Raw genomic sequence first — 13,980 nt, 5'->3', positions numbered from 1 at the left:
GGGTGAAAAAATGGTGTCCTAATCTGTTCAGTATGGAAATCTTAAATGCGTACGTTCATTTCTCAATGAGAATATTATTCTAACAAAACAGAATACATTTTGGTGCCTATCTTCTATTCTCTATATTTCTTTTCTAGCTATATGACAATCCGGCCTAGCCCCGGAGCCGTTCGTGTGATCGTCCAAACTACAGAACGTTCACTCGGTTCAAATTTCCGGATTTTTGAGAGTTTGGAACGAGAAGCATCTTCTTAAACCAAAAGGCCTCAGCTCTTCTCTCATTTCAAACCCTTTAATCCTCACCACTTTCGTCTCACGAGTTCATCCCCGAGATCACGATCATGGCTCGCAATCCTCCCCAGAAACACCAAAGACGTGACATGCCGACTGCCTACATTCTCTCCTTTGGCACCTTCCAAGACAAACCACAGTCGTGATTCTTCGAGCAGCGTGCGCATCATCAAACCAGTGGCGCTGGCAGAGGGTTTCATCTCGCCGCCGACCGGCCAGGGGTGCAAACCCCAGGCCAGCCTCCCCTGGAGGCTGTTCACCACCAGGCTTCATCGGGCACCCTATCCAGAGCCCTGGATCAGGGGCCAACGCACGTACGCCAACTCAGCCTACCATGGGGATCCTTTCCCCAAGGAAGGCCGTAGGCAAACACATGGGTTCATCCTCCTCTGGAGGGCATACCATGCGAGTCGATGCGCTCCAGATGGTGCTGCCCAAGTCGTTAGAGTACTCTCTGGCCAGCCCCAGTACGTCTGCCACACTACCGCATGCTTGGGCAGGTGGGAATCAGGAAGGTCCTCTCCCCGCTTTTGGATCAATGTGAGAGGGAGTCAGTGGACTCCAACTCAGGTTCGATTCGGCGGTTTTGTTTGCCACCATTAATCTGTGGCCCTCCTGAGATTTGGGCCTACACCAGCAGCGAGGAGGAGGAGGAGGAAGAAGAAGAAGCCTCTGACATCGCTGCTCTTTGTGAGCAGCTTGCCACGCTCCAGCTTCATCTGAATAGTATGGATGAGCGCGTTGTGGAGACCGAGATTGATCACATGGATCTCGGTGACAAGGTGAATACCCTTCGCAAGGTTGTTTGTTCCAAGATCAAATGCCTTCCAAAGGCGACTTAGAACAAGGATCTCTATAGGTCCCCGGACCGGAAGAACTAGGTTCGTTGGCTAGATAGATTGAGTCCTTAGGTCTAGTTTTAGGTGCTGATTTCCCTTTTCAATTCCCCTTCCATTTGTTTGATTTGTTTATTCAATTGTAATCAGCAGAATCTTGAATTTCAATAAAATAAAGTTTGCTTGCTCAGCAGAATCCTGAAGTTGTAATATGATCTTTCATTAACTCTGGTTATTGACGTACACTTTCATCAAGTAAAGTCCATCAATTGCGGTTGTTACTCAGCTCTTCATCCCCTGAAAAAAAAAACAAAAGAGTGAGATGCAGTATTGCTCAGTAGAGAGAGAGAGAGAGAGAGAGAGAGAGAGAGGTGGGAGATAAAAGAAGCTAGAACCACTCGAAGGATATGTATATCCACATAGACTTGCACTCGACCTAAGTCTATAGATGACATAGTTACTTAGAGACATGATGTTTGACCTTGCAAAATAAATGAAAAAAAGATATGCATTCATCCCTACCTTGAGCTCCACATATATACAGCCTTTTAGAAGTAGGGGAGGCTTCATGAAAAGCCTTGTGAGGATCAAACACTTCGAGCAATTGAGTGGCTTGAACAGATAAAAGAGTATGCCTCATTTTTGAAAAACTTTGAAAATTCTCCAAACATTGCGAACAAGGACTAGCCATGGCCTCCATTGATTTATTCTGAGGATCAATAGGTGAAAGCGACGGTGTTAGCCACCTGGAATCCAAGGTATGAAGGGAAAGCTTTGAAATAATCCTTGTGCATACTTTCAATTCATGACCCTAGGCTTTGCTTGATCCTTTGGATTTATTTTGACCTTTTGCTCCGGAGGAGCAAAGTTTAGGTGTGGGATTGTGTTGGCGATCGATTTTGATGATTTTTACTACCAACATTTCTCCTGATTTCATGCATTTAAGGCTATATTCTTGATAAATTCACTTACACTAATGAGTTCCACAAGTTTTCATGATTATTTGAATGCAGGAACTAAGTGCATGAAAACTGGCCAAAATTGGGAAAATTCCCAGGCCGAGCAGCCTAGGACAGGCCTGCCGGCCGACCCACTATGGATTTACATGTTCCTCTTTTGCCAGTGTGTTCATGAGCTCAAGACCAAGCCATTCCAAGTTGAACTCATGACAAATTCACATCCTAAGGCCAAAAGGCTTGGACCATAGATGGATGGGTCCACATGGAGTGCCAAAGCTCAACTTCTGGCTTGCAACCGACTTCAAGGAAGACATGCAACCGTTGATGGGCACGTCGGTGTAACGAAGAACCAGAATCAAGCCAGAGCCAGGCCGGCCGGCCCTCTAACTTTTTTCTCAAACACGCAGGAGAACTGCGTATCATTGTATTGATAGAAGAAGAAAAGAGTCATACATAGACCCAAACACACCTCCACACCTCTTTTGACCTTTGCTACTAATCTCCTGTTAAAGACAGATACTACGACCGACCCACTCCTCTAGATCTCACCCTGGATAGTAAGCAGGGTAAGGCCCCTTGCTCCTGCCAAGCTCCACAAGTGCGCTTCTTCAAAGGCCAATGCAATGGTCAACCCCCTAACTGTCAACGTGCAACCAATGCAACTTAAAAACGACTTTAGGAGGCCACCCAGAGCGTCCACCAAAAGGTCGGTGCCACGTGCCGCAATCCCTAGGCCGACCGGCCTTGGGAAGGCCGGCTGGCCCCACTTGTCGGCCTCTAAGCTTCATCCTTCGTGTGGAAGCTAAGCAAAGTGAACCACCTGCATACAAGACATGCACCCATCAGTTACCGACATCCTAAACACTATAAAAAGAGCTCCATACCTCACTTGGGAGATACACCATTCTTGGAGAGAAGAACAGTTTCTTAGTTCACTACTTTAGTGTAGAATAGGGAGAGTGTGAGGTGGGAACTTTGGTGAACAACCAAGCTAAAGGAGAGGAGCTGAGTTCTCTCGGCCTTACTCCATTCTGTATCCTCGGAGGAATATATTTTGAGTAAGTTCCTCATCTTTCTTTAGTATCTCGCTAGTTTTACTTTTTGCTTTAGTTACTTATTAGTTCGCTTCCTTTAATCTGCGGGATCCTGAGTCTGCGTAAGTAGCAAGTTCTTTTTGTCTAAGAATGCTCTTTACCTTTGTAAATAGTAGGAGTAAGTAACTCGATAGCTGTAGGTATGGTGCCTATACTTGGTTAGTTATCTCAAGTTGCGTTCCACCCCACGGTACCGCAGTGGTAGGCGGCAGGTGATGACAATCTTGTCCATCCTTTGTAGTCCACCATGTTCTGGGGTGTTTTTATAGCAGTACTAGCCGACTATCCTTGGACTCACTTCTGACCCCCAGTCCGAGTCCTTCTCTAAGGCCACTGAAGCAAATCAAGTTATATTAGTGAGTACAAAGTTATCTATGTAACGAGTAGGCTATCTAAAGTCAGACCCTCTTTCCTCTTCCCTTTTCTCCCCTGGTGGGTCCTATTGAATAGTTCTAAGCCTAGTTTCACTTATCGTTCCTTAGATTCGATATCCTAGGTATACTCCCCGGTAAAAGCTACAATCGCTCTCTGTGCGCTTGCGGAGTAATTTGTTTAGGCTAAGGCGTGCTAACAAGAAGCAGCATTCCAAAAAGAAGACAAAGAGGGCTCCTAGTTACCCTCAGACATGAGTTTTGAAGAATGCAAGAAAATATCTGATGCCCAGGTTATAGAGCACTTCAAACGAAAGGTGCTAGAGAAGAAGGTTAAAACCAATAAATCAAGGAGATTTGAAATTTTTCATTGGGATTTGCGAAGCAAATAAGAAGAAATTCATTCCGCCTTCAGACTAAGACCGCTTGGTTACCAAGTCATTGGAGAAGAGGAAATCAGGATTGTCGTCCTTGATGTTCCACAGCTCAGAGCCCAGAGAAGCAGTCACTAGAATCGCTCGTAGTACTAAACAAGGAACAACAAGAGCTAATTTCTTTTTTCAAAACATCGAAGCTCACAACTGCTCAGATTGTAGGGGGCAACATAAACTCTAAAAGCTCAGTGGTTCCATGGAAATATGAGGAGGGAAAGAGACTTGTCCCCCCTAAGATCGTGCCTACGCTTCCAACTCAAATGCAAAGGTCACATGGATGTGATGGCAAACTGCCAGTTCATGCAGGGCACAAAGTTTACAGATGAAGATTTCCTTCGTGGAGAGGGCATGATATGGTTCAATTGGGAAGAAGTGTACCAACTATACCATCAAGACGCCCTCGACATCTCTAACGTCAGTTTGGTAAGAGGTGTTCTTTAAATTTGTTAACATATATTAGTATCGAATATTATTACATGACCTCAACCAATTGATTCCTTGTTTTATTTTGTAAGATTCAAACTTGTAGAAAAAAAGGTGCTACCACATCGGCTTCATCGACCCAATATTTGTGAATTGCTCGAATCAACGTGAAAAGCCTGCAAAAACTGTGACACCCAGCCCAATTTGCATGTGGCCTAGTAGTGGCCCATGAGTGCTATGTGTACATATTTAGTACCACTTTACTAGTTGAGCAAGGGTGGATTCAATTTATAAGCCTTTGTCCTCTAACTATAGCACATTCGGGTTGACCCTTTTCTCACGAAATGGGGACATAAGTGTAAACAAGGTGCTATGTGTATGCGAGCCCACCCCTCAGAAGGGCTGGCAGTGTAGTTTTGGAGGACGGGGTGTGTCAGAAACATTTCATAACTTATACAAGTATACTTATTTATTCAGAACTACAAGCAGAACATATTATTTCCTTACAACTTTGCATGAGTGTTTTCTGCCTTGTAACTCTTATAATTCTCTATAATTGAGTTTCTTTAACACTAACAAGAAGTGGCTACTTGTAATCTTGCAGAAATCACTGGATAGTAGTTATATAATTCCTGACATGAGCTTAGCTATAGTTATGGACTCATTGAGGAAAGATACAGAACTATTCAAAGACATGACTGACACTATAATTGAGTTTCTTTAACACTAACAAGAAGTGGCTTCTTGTAATCTTACAGTAATCACTGGATAGTCGTTATATAATTCCAGACATGAGCTTAGCTATAGTTATGGACTCATTGAGGAAAGATACAGAACTATTTAAAGACATGATTGACATGTTGAAAAGGTAGTCCCGGTCATACCCCCTCAATCATCATTACATTTAAATCATTTGATAAATATATTTATTTGTTCTGCTCGATTATGCACACAGTTTGGAAGAAATTCATTCAAAATCATAGAGGTAATTTCAATGATGAACTAAAATTGAAGACAGACTTTTGGTACATACTGGATGCTACTTTTCACTATTCATTTATTCTATTCACTGTGTTCGGCTGGTGGTTCCCTCTCACATTCCTCCAGCTACAGCCTCCAGCCACCAGCCAGGTAACAGTGTTTTTATCTCACACCACTCCAGCTCCAGCCTACCGAACAGGGTGATTACATATTCAGATGGATACATGATGACTTCTTTTCTCTTAAAGTGTCAAAGGCATGCACAAGGCAATAATTTATGTGCCTAAATTTGTTCGGCTATGTCATCTTGGTCCCTAAACTCGCAAATCGACCGCTAAGGTTCCCAAACAAGTTCAGCTATGTCATCATAATCCCTAAACTTAGGATCACCCATTTAGGTTGTCAAACTTGTTCAGTTGTATCATTTCAGTCCACAAACTTGGTTTTGAGTTTTAGCTGGGTCAAAACAGGGTGATCTAAAAACCCTATATTAAAAAATAGGGGCAAAAGTGTTTCTACCTCTGTTTTGTAGTGAAATAGTGATTTTGCCCTCATTTTTTTAACTTTGTGATTTTACTCCTTCGATTTCAAAACAAAGGCAGAGTTTACCCCTGGTCTGTTAAGTTGCTCTAACGGTCTTAATTTTTGGATAAATGGACAATTTTACCCCTGTATTTTTACCCTATTTATTATGATAATTGTGATTTTACCCCTGCTAATATTATCCTTTTCCATTGGCTCTCGAGTGGGAAAAAAAAGACCCCGGAGATGGTTGCAGAACTGCTCGCCATTCTCGCCGACCTCCATGAGAGGCTTGATCCAGCCGTGGACGGTGGCAGCCATGGGCTCCGTTGGTCTCGCTGTTGAGCACGAGCTGCAGCTCCCCCGCGTCCTGGATCCCTGCATGCGCCGTGCGGAAGGGAGCTCTAATCATAGCTGGTATACAAAGGAATTGAAGCTAATAAAGCTAATTATAACCATGTATACTAGCTGATTTGCAAAGATGGAAACCAGAGAATCGAATCAATCGACCTATAGGAGCGCTGCGTGCATGATTCGGCGGCGGCTTCACGGCATTTTCGACAAGGCTGGTCTGGTCCGTGCCCCCCTCACGTGTGGCATGCCGGACGCCTGCAAATTTCGCGGCTAGCGTCGGGGAGCTCGGCGCCGCAGCCCTCAGGGAGGCGCGGCCGCCAGCAGTAGGCGGGGAGGCCCGGCCGGCGTCAGGAGGCAGCGAGCTGCGAGCGAGGAGGCGCAGCCGGCGGCGGGACGCGGGGAGCCACGGCAGGGGCTGGGACGCGTGGGCAGCGCCGGCCTCCGCGCGCCGGGCGGGCGCGCGAGGAGGGGGGCTGAGGGGGGAGAGGGGAAGCGCGACGGGGAGGGGGCCACCGGCCGCCGCCGCCGCTGGTGCAGGATCCAATTCGTTTATTAGATATTAGATCCACATGTGTAAAGGAGATAATTAGATAAGGCTAGGGACATGTTTGTCTTTTCCTCTAGGTATTTTTTCTTTTTTAATTTTTTTCTTCTGTTTAATCCCAACAAAGCAAACGGTGTTACAGAGTAGGGGTAATCTGCTGCTTCGTTTCAAAACAACAAGGGCAAAATCAAAAAGTTTAAAAAGGAGGGATAAAATCACAATTGAACTTTAAAGTAGGGGCAGAAACACTTTTTTCCCTAAAAAATAATTCACAATGTTTTCATATGAACTCGAATGCGAAGATAAAATTTATATATCAACTATCTACACTCATCTAGATAAACTAAAACAAATAAATCTATCTATATATGCTCAGCTAAAAGTACCACACACATTTGAGTTCAAATGGTATAAAAATGAAGAAACTTTCACAAACCTCCCATTTCTCTATTTCTAAACAATAAAAACTAAGCTAAACAAGAAATGAATGATGAGAGGAATAAGCTCCTAATCTTTATAGTTGTTGAATGGACAGTAAATCAAAGAGTCTTCACAAATCGTGGACGAAATGGGCAAGAACTCCCCCCACCCGAGCCAAGAACACTGAGCTGAATGGCTCAGGCGGGAGGAGGAAGAGGGGGGATATAGGCCGGGGCTCTTTTGTCCCGTTGAATCCACCAACCGGGACCAAAGCCCCTACATTTGTCTTGGTTGGTGGCTCCATCCGAGACCGTTGGTCCGAGGGGCCTTTGGTCCCGGTTGGTGGCTCCAACCGAAACAAAAGGGTCAAACTTTGGTCCCGGTTGGTGGCTCCAACCGGGACCAAAGGCCTCTTGGACCAATGGTCCCGGTTGGAACTACCAACCGGGACAAATGTAAGGGCTTTGGTCCCTGTTGGTGGCTCCAACCAGGACAAAATGCCCCTATGCCCCCACGCTGCCCCGGCTAGCCGTTGGACTCGGGACTAAAGCACTCTTTGGTCCTGGGTCCAAAGGCAGCCGGAACAAATGGCCTGGATCAAATGCCAGTTTCGTAGTAGTGAAGTCTGATGAGATCGGCCAGGTGTCGGTCGGGCTCTCGCAATTCCTCGTGCCCGCACTTCCTCCTTGATTTTGCTAAGGAGCAAAATTGTTGAGGTTTCCTACCGGTTGAAGGTTCTCGCGTTCCTCTCTTTTCGAATCTCCCCGTTGACCTGGAGGAGGAGTGATTTAAGTGCCTTAGGCTACACACCCTAAAGATTTCCCATTATGTGCCACGACTCCTTCATCGAGTGCGTGATGTGCCCCGGTGGCTTGGGAGCAGCTGGTGGTAGTGAACCTACACTCGTTCTATAAAACGATACGTAACGAGGAGGTGGTGCGTCGATTCTGATTCACGCCGAGGGGCAAACATCGTTCCTTCGCCAGCCCCTGGTTGCCAAATGATTGGACATCCATACTCTGTTCTTGATGATGAGCTAGGCAAAGAATTTGTATTTTTGCGGCTCCCACAGCTTCCAAATCAGCAACCACAGTTCTATTTTGATGGAGCAGAGAAATTGTTCCCAATAAGCTGATGTTCCCAATAAGCTGATGTTGCAGAGTTTCTCTGTTGGCCGTCCACTTTCACTTGATTGTGTCTGCCACATCCAAGTTAAGGCGGCCTTCTACATGGAAATCCAGAAGTCTACAAATTGTTGTAGATGGTCTGGAATGATGCTTGGGCGTGTGGTGATATCATGAATTAACTGGTTGTCAGCCAAGGCTTCTTGTAGCTTCCTATTCTTCTTTCTGGACATGGAATAAATATCTGGTGCAATGTCCTTTGGGCGGCCGCCTGCTGCCCAAACCAAGTCTCATAAGGAAATTTCCTTGCCGTCTCCGATCAGGATTTCAGTGGATGTCGCGAATAATAATTGATCCGTCTCGCTGCAAGGTGTGCCATATTGGGGTAGTCGATCAATTTAGGATGGTGTTGGAATTAGATGCGATTTACAGTTACTCAAATCAATTGACATTCTCATCATGCCAGATTGGTGTAGTCGACTAAACATGGCATCATCATCTATGGCAGCCTCACTAGAGTCACCATCATCATCATCCTCATCATCACAAGCACTAATGTAGCCATCATCTGTAGAAATGTATGTCCATTGGCTAGGACAATCCTTCTTCACATGACCAATCTCATGGCAGCGGTGGCACTTAATGCTCGAAGTGCGACCACTGGAGGGTGTTGGAGGTGTTGCCGAATCCGGTTTCTTGGCGGGTACCTGCAAAGGAAGCTTACCATTGTGTGCCGCAGGTGTACCGGGAGTCGAGGCAGGTCGCGTGGCTGATGGAGGGGTCGAAGATGTGCGACTCGAAGAAGGTGCACTCGTCTTTGACGTAGGTGAAGCGCCAAAAGTACTCCGGGGTCGCTGTTGTCATCCCTGCATTTCCTTTTCTGCAAGCATAGCAAACTGGAAACTTGTCGACAGTGTTAAAGTCTTTATAATCAACAATGTCCTGAATTTCACGCCTTAAACCCGAATAAAAATGACAAATATTATCCTCGGTTCCCTCAACTATATCACAACACTGCAATCCTTTTTGAAGCTCACCATAATAATCCTGAACAGATTGATCCCCTTGGTCTAAACGCATCAGTTTCTTACGCAATTGTCTATGATAAGATGGGGGAACAAATCTATCATGCATGGCTACCTTAAGATCATGCCAAGTCGTAGGAGCTCTACCATCAGCAACTAGACCAGTCCACCAAATGATAGCAAAATCTTTAAACTCACTAGTGGCTTGCCTAACTTGATGACGTTCAGGTACAAGGTGTGAAGCAAATTTTTGTTCTATTGTCATCTCCCAATCAAGATATCCCTCAGCATCATAATGACCCGAAAAAGATGGTATGGTAAACTTAATCTTAGCATAAGGATCATAAGGAACACGATTGTGATTACCTTGGTGACAGTGTGGAGCACCAAAACCCATACCTTCCATGTTCTGGCAAAGGCGGCGTCGTAGGCGTAAGTCTCTGGTGCCTGCTTCGTCACAATTGCCATGTTCACCAAACACCGCATCATCTGGAAAACATGGAGGAGGCAGCGGTGGTGGTGCCTGCTGCGGCTGCTGTTGTTGTGGACATGTCTCCAATGCAGCAAGTCTGTCGACGATGTCGGACAACCGTCGATCCAGCCTCTCACAAGTCTTGCCAAGCTCCATGGCAATGATCGCATCATGGACCGACTTATTCACTGTTTCGTCCTTCATTTCTAGCATCAGCTTGTTGGCCGACTCAAGCTCTTCCCGACTGACACATTCATTGAAGTCAGTAGGGATCCTTGCATCACCTTCACCATCTACTGCCATTGCAAACACCAAACAGGAACAAACAGTGAAGGTTATCCCTAATAATCTCACTACGCGCTCTCTGGTGGAACAAAGAAGTATACTGCGTCTTACCAAGCTCTTACAAGTGTCTCACGAAAATACAAAGCAAAGAACGGTACAATCGGAGGCTGGTTCGTGATACTTACCAAGAGGAAGTGAAGCCGCGATTGCAAGGTCAAAGCTGTATTGATCAGAAGGTAATGTGTGGAGCTTAGAGGGCACAATATGTATGTTAGTGGAACACAATTCAATAACAGATAGCAATGCTGAATAAAGGTCCCAAGTATTGGTCCTAGTTGCTGGCCTACACGTGTCCCAGAAAGGTAGTGCTAACAATGAAGGATCAAGTATGGAGTTGATAAAAAGCACTGAAATCAGGAACAAAGCACACTTGGACAGTTGCAGCAACCACATCACAAATTAGGGCTCAACGGAGCGCGTCATGACTTGGAGGCACTAGTATAAATTAATTTTTTTCTTGTTTTTGCTTTTATTTTTCTTATATTTTTTCTCTTTATGCCTTACAAGAATAGGCACACCACAAAATTTCAGATCAAACGGATATAAGATGTGGCCTATGGAATTTCTGCAACAAACTTTAAAAATCGTGCAAAATATTCAGAGCTCCGACAGAAAATTTTCTGAGCCAAATTTAAAAATTATGAATTCACCAAACCCAACAAGTCTGGGGACGGATGGATGCAAAAAAAATTTCTCTTGTCCGAAGTGTTAAAGTTTGCCTAATTCCGAGTCCATATGCGAAAGTTATGTCCGATTGAAGTGGGAGAGGTCCGATTAGGGTTTCGGCGGAGGCAAAACCTAATCGGTTCGAAGGCGATGGTGGATTTGGTGCCAGCGGAGAATGGAAAAACACTACTAAACCAAAACACGAACTAACCCGCAACAAGACTAGGAACTAGAACACAAAACTCAACACTACGAACTCTGAAAAGAATTATGCAAAGGCTAAACATGGCTGTGGGATGGGGAAACTAAACCCTAAAATTTTTTGGCTTTTTTGTGGACGATAGGACGAAGACAAGTAAACACTCGAACTAGGGTAAGCCTGACGGTGATACTTGAGTCTCTGATTACCACTTGATGGGAATAGGGGGTCCCGATCTTCCGTCAGGTGGAGGTAACTATTGATTTGGCGGAGATGTTGCACAAACGATCTGGCTTCCAATCAACACGACTAGAACCCCGCAATCGCAGCACCACTTCTCCTCTGGTTATCAACCATGCGCTGCACGATTGACCTCGCCACGAAGGCTAATCCTTGCCTGCAAATCGAAGACACAAACAAGAACAAAGAAAAACACAATCTGGAAAATTGCGGATGAATGATTAAGCACTCGAGTTGGGGTCTCACAAACCGACACGGCAGCAAAACTGTTCTTGACAGAATAATCTAAGCAAAACCCAAACCCTAATGGAGTGGCGCTTTCTGTTTATGAAGACTCTAGGGTCATGCAAGACTCTCTGGATGTTCCCCTAATGGGCTCCAACACGATACAAGGCCCAAAGACCGAAAGATAGTGTCGCAGTGCCGGGACAGATTCTGGGTGTCAAATTTCTCAGACAATTACTGTATACTCTAGATGAATTTGGTCCTGAAAGTGGTGCCATTTGAAGCGTCTTGAAATTATCTTTCCGACCATATAAAGAACGTTCAAATCCGACTCCTTATGCAACCTGGGCATCCGTTTTAGTGCGGGCTGTTTCTGGAGTCCGAAACTGAAATGAAGTCGAATCGATTTGGGCCTCCATCTTGATCCGGACGTCCTTGCTGGTCCTCCACGCCTCCAAAGCCTTCCCCACGCCCTTGCTGGTCCTCTCCTTTGTTCCTAAGTATAATTAAATCATTAGGTAGCAAACTATTCTCAAAATTACAAGAATAATTACTTAGGAACGAGCTCACTTGTAAATTCAATAGTCGAGCGCGTGCGCGAGTAATTGGACCTTGTACGTCAACTTGAGGAGTGTTGTTTGTATCCGTGGGAGTGATGTCCTCATCAACCTGTCAATAACACAGACGGACTAAACCAACGTACTAAACTAAAAATTTGGGTGGAAACCTTACTCGCTTCAGTAATATAGTATAGGTATAGATTAGATGAGATCTTTCTCTCATGGATTTTTTTTCCTTTTCCGATGGTCCCCACCCCTTGTTTTCTCTTCATCCATGCTCTTGGTGACAGTAGCATTATGGCGGTCAAATAACTCATAGTTGTTGCATCAAAATCAACATTTTGTTTAGATTTGGATTTTTTTCATCTTATTCCCAAATTGCATCAGATGTTTTTTGCACGAGCGATTTTTTTTTATTAGCTAGAGGTCAGGATTATGAGAATCATAAGGAACTTCTGCTTCTTATTCCTCTCTTTTTTGCCTTCTGTTTAAAAGTCTAGGAATAGATGAAGCTCATATATAGAAATAAATAATGAGCACAACAATGTGCCGAAGTGACTGTTCGGCAGGCATGCGTGCCGAACAGGACGACAGGCTTGTGGCAGTGGCAGAGGTTGGGGCTTGGGGCAGAGGCGCGACTCGGCCCGTCGGCCGCTCCGCTCGTCGCTTGTGGAGCTCGGGTTTGCAGTTTGTGGACTAAGATAATATACTCCATGGAGTTATGATGGATCTTATCTGGACCGTTGGTATATGTTTTGAGATCTGAGTCGAGTGGTACATTATATTCCATCTATAGATGGCCAATGGGCTGACCCGGCCCAACCCGGCCCGGGCTCGACATAAGCACGGCATGGTAGAGGTCGGGCCGGCCCGGCACGTCGTGCCTCCCGGGCTGTGCCTATTAGGCCCGCGGGCTCAACCGTCGGCCCAGGCACAGCACTATGGGTTATTTTTCGTGCCGTGCCAACCCACGAAGCCCGAACAAATATCGGGCCGTGCCAGCCCACAGCCCAATAACCTTGCCACACCTTAAACGATTCAGCTCATGTAACGGTCCATGATTTTCACAATTTCATCTACAACAGAAGTACAAAACTACAAAGATTCACAAATCACAAGTCAAACTCAGAGGAATCACAGCGACAAGGATTAGCTTCGAAGGCAAGCGGCGGCGAAGGGACGAACGGGAGACGAACTCACATGGTCACAGCAAGAGCGAGAGGAGAGGGAGAGGAGAGGAGAGGAGAGGAGAGGAGAGGAGAGGGAGAGAGGGTCGATCTAAGCACTCAGTGTCGGGGAGAGGACGAGCCAGAGAGGATCACCAGCAGCGGCCGACGACTGGAGTCGGGGAGGATGACGAGCCGCACGGACAAGAGAGGGAGAGGCGAGACAGGGAGCGAGTCGTGGGAGACTGGGAGCAGAGCGGGCGAGGCGAGCGGCTGCAGCTGCGGGTCGGTGGGATTAGGTTTAGGGTTTGGCCAGGGGGAGGGGCGCGCGGCACGGGGTATATATGGGGTGGGAGCGCGGGCCGTTGTTGGGTCGGGCCGGTGTCGGGCCGGCCGTTAGATGGCGGGCCGTGCCGGGCTGACACGCTGTGCCTGGGTCCGGCCCAACTCCCAAGCATGGCTTGCTAGGGGCGGCTTGATGGTGGTGTCGGTGAGCTTTGGGGAGGGCGGTTTTGGCAGGCGGTGATCCGGGAATATGATGCGGTCGAGATAGTCCAGCGGCGGGACGACGATCACAGGCGGGCGAGCTGACGGACGACGACCGTAGGCAGGCGAGGGTGAGGGCGTGGGGAGGGAGCGGCGCAAGGGTGATGGAAAGGAGATGAGCCTGCGGCCAGGCGTGAGGGCCGAGGGCCGGGCGAGGGCTTGGGGGAAGCGAAGGTATGGATG

General features: G+C 46.4%; 1 long non-coding RNA gene across 1 annotated transcript; it reads right to left on the bottom strand.

Annotated features, from left to right (window-relative positions):
- Nucleotides 1-4,837: 4,837 nt before the first annotated feature.
- Nucleotides 4,838-6,758, bottom strand: LOC120674199. Its single transcript, XR_005675008.1, has 2 exons — nt 6,422-6,758; nt 4,838-6,289 (listed from the first exon to the last, which is right to left on the bottom strand). It is a non-coding gene; the product is annotated as an uncharacterized LOC120674199 (long non-coding RNA).
- Nucleotides 6,759-13,980: the final 7,222 nt, after the last annotated feature.

This window comes from Panicum virgatum, chromosome 2K (genome assembly GCF_016808335.1).
Source record: "Panicum virgatum strain AP13 chromosome 2K, P.virgatum_v5, whole genome shotgun sequence".
Classification (NCBI taxonomy): domain Eukaryota; kingdom Viridiplantae; phylum Streptophyta; class Magnoliopsida; order Poales; family Poaceae; genus Panicum; species Panicum virgatum.
This window is presented reverse-complemented; position numbering and strand designations above follow the sequence as displayed.